This window comes from Buceros rhinoceros, unplaced genomic scaffold (genome assembly GCF_000710305.1).
Source record: "Buceros rhinoceros silvestris isolate BGI_N320 unplaced genomic scaffold, ASM71030v1 scaffold38226, whole genome shotgun sequence".
Lineage (NCBI taxonomy): Eukaryota > Metazoa > Chordata > Aves > Bucerotiformes > Bucerotidae > Buceros > Buceros rhinoceros.
Genome location: NW_010419994.1, coordinates 22,074 through 25,272, shown reverse-complemented (window position 1 = coordinate 25,272; position 3,199 = coordinate 22,074).

The window sequence follows — 3,199 nt, the reverse complement described above, 5'->3', positions numbered from 1 at the left end:
GCAGGGGGGCTGCCACAGGGCCCTCTCGGGGCTGGCAGCAGAGACAGAGCAGAAATCAGAGGAGTTTCTGGCCCAGAGACAGCCCAGGTCCTGTCTGCTGTTTCCACGGCTGGGAGCTGAGAACCCTTCCCCAGGGGAGGCTTCAACGCAGCGAGCCCTTCCCCATGAAAATGCCTCCCTTCTGGAAACCAGGGCCCCGTGGAGGTGCTGCGTCTCTGAGGAGTCTCTAACTCAAAATTAGACAAAACTGACACCTCTGGCAGCCGGTGACAGGCCTTGCTTACTCTTCCTTTTCGAGAGCTATCGCTTCAGAAAGCCAAGACCAGTTCATCTTTGCCTGGCAGGGAAAGCAATCCTCCTCCCGAGGACCGCCCCAGGGCCACTGCGCCTCCCTTCACCACCACAGGATGGCAGCTGACGGAGCCCATGGTCAGGCACCGCCCCTGTTTACCAATATATTGGTGATCTATCAATAAGGGCAGAGGCACAAGAAGAAATTGAAGTAGCTGCCAGATCACCCAAAGTGCATTTACAGCGCCGAGGCTGGGCGATGAATCCAAAGAAAATACAGGGCCCTGGTTCCACTGTACGATTCTGGGACTAGTTTGGCATGGACAGGTTAGAGAAATTCCAAATAATGTACAAGAAGTGTCCAGCGATGTGTAGTCCCAACCACAGCAAACACCTACAGACCTTCCCAGAAGTTTTAGGGCGTTGGAGAGCTGTCTCCCCTACATGTGGTGCTGTTAACACACCCTCTGCAGAAAGGAGCTGGGAAGAAGGCTGTTGGGCAGCGCAGTCCAAGCAACGAGAAGCCTTTGGTGCCTGCGAGCTTGACTGAAAGATGAATGGGATGTGAAGGAACAACTCAAAACCTCACCAGTACTGAAACTTTACAGCACTGGAGTTTGTGTCTTACTAAAGGAGTTGTTCTTTTTTAAACAGCTGGAATGTCACAGCCCAACACCCTGCGATCACATCACACCTCCTCCAGTACAAAACATGGTCAGGACTGAAGTTCTTCCAGCTGGTCTCTGCAGGGGGAACAGAATTGTTTATACCAACAGATTGTGGTGGGAGCGTGACCTCTTGGTCTGGATGTGACGATTCGTTACAAACCCCTGAGGAACCTGCAGGTTCTGTACTGCAGCTCCTCTTGCTGTACATCCTCCGTGGAGAGCGGATTCTCCAGTTTAGTACCTCCAGAGCGGTTGTGGAGGTGTCTGAGCTGTGCAGCAGAGCAGCCCTGCAGCACCACCTGCTGCCTGCAGCTCCACAGGTCCTCACCACAGGCAGCTGGACACCGGGCCCTAAACCCTGTCCTTTGCCTCCCTGTGACACCAGGACCACGGCCAAAGCCATCAGTCAGACACGCGGAGCAGTCCTCTTCCTCTGAGCCCTACGCCATAAGGCAGCTCACCCCGGACACACAACGGCAGCGTAGGCCTCCCTGTGACACCAGGACCACGGCCAAAGCCATCAGTCAGACACGCGGAGCAGTCCTCTTCCTCTGAGCCCTACGCCATGAGGCAGCTCACACAGGACAGCAAACGGAAGCCTGAGAACACGTGGCAGACTGAGGGGATGAGCTTAGCGATCTGTGGTAAGACACCAAACAGAGGAAACGGAAAGAAGGACCAGGGGAATCTCGGCACTCCTCCCCCCCCCTCCAAACCCGAGAATGCCTCATGCAGAGTTGGTTTGCACTGTTTTCCTTCTGCAGCGCCGCTCTCTGGGTTCTGGTCCAATCTGCCTCCCCAGCCTGACACCCCTGGCAGCCTCACCACCTCACACAGCAGATCCCAGAGACGACGCCTGTAATAGCTGACAGTCCACGGACACCTCGAATCAGGCCGAGCTGGGGAGAGAATTCATGGACACCCGCCCCAAAGGCAGCTTCTCCTGAGGAAACACGCGACAGGAGAACGCCGTTAGGTGGATCTCACCACGGAGCTGCTGGGACTGGCAAGAGCCCGAGCACAGAGCTGGCTGCAGCCGCAGTCCCCCGCTGCACACCCAGCCTCTGCAGATGTGCGTGTGCAGAGACCCAAGGGCTCTGCGAACCTGCCTTGGTAACGCTGTTGTAATATTGACACAATATTAGTTCAAAGCTCTTAGTAGCCACTGGAAATTGAAGCTTTTTATTAAATGCTCTTGTTTAACCTCAGCTTTCAGAACAAGATACTTAACAACATTAACGTTCATTTTTACATCGCGCGTTACGTGCTAAGCTGTGCTTTAGCTACAGCTGCACATTGTACGGTGAAACACAACAAAACCAGAAAAGACAACTAGGTTTTACTAATGAGGCAGACACGCACCTCTCCGTCGGAAACAAGCCCAGCTTTAGCAGATGCCACCAGCATCTTTTGTCTTGGTCTCGTGTGGAAGCTGCGTTACACAGAACCGGGAAACGAGTCCATGTATGCAAAGTCTGCTGGGGCAGCAGAAGAAACAGGAAGTGCTTGATCTGGTGAGAACCCGCAGAGAGAACAGAAGCTGAACGTTCCAAACAAAGGATTCCCCCAGGAGTGAGAGGTACTTGAAGATGTCCTCTTCTGCACCTGGTGTTAAAAACGGACATTTCTCACAGAGGAATGCACACCGGTTAAGCGAACCAAGAAATGTTTGGGGAGGAAAAGCAACATATTTGGCCGGTGAACACTAAAATGTTGAGCAGCTTTGTGGGAGTCGTGTCCCACAGACCAAACCAAAACCAGAATCAGTCTTTGTATAGGCAAACACCAAGCTCAGGGACAATTTTCTCCTCCTCTCAAGCACCTCCTGGACACTCGCTGCATAGCACCCCTTCTGCAAAGGCCCAGCACCATCCTGACAGGTGGGTGTGTAAAAAACCACCTGGGGGAGAAGGAAGGTTTAGCAACATATAAAGTGTTTCTTCAAAAGTGCGTAAGTAGTAAACAACACTGCCGCGGGGCTGTGTGTTTACCCGTGTGCCCAAAGACACCAGCCCGTTCACGCTGGTGGTTTCAGCACTCCCAGTTTGTGATAGCCGCTGGGAAGCGGAACGGCTCCCCTCTACAGCCCCACGTCTCTCATGCCGGTGCCTGTGAGCAGACGGAGCTGCGCAAGTGTCCTCGTCTAGGTGCGTTTTGCAGCAGCCAAAAAGATGGCTGCCAGGTCCTACTGGTCTGGAAGGAAATGAGGGGCTTCAAATGTAGATCACATCTGAGTCGTG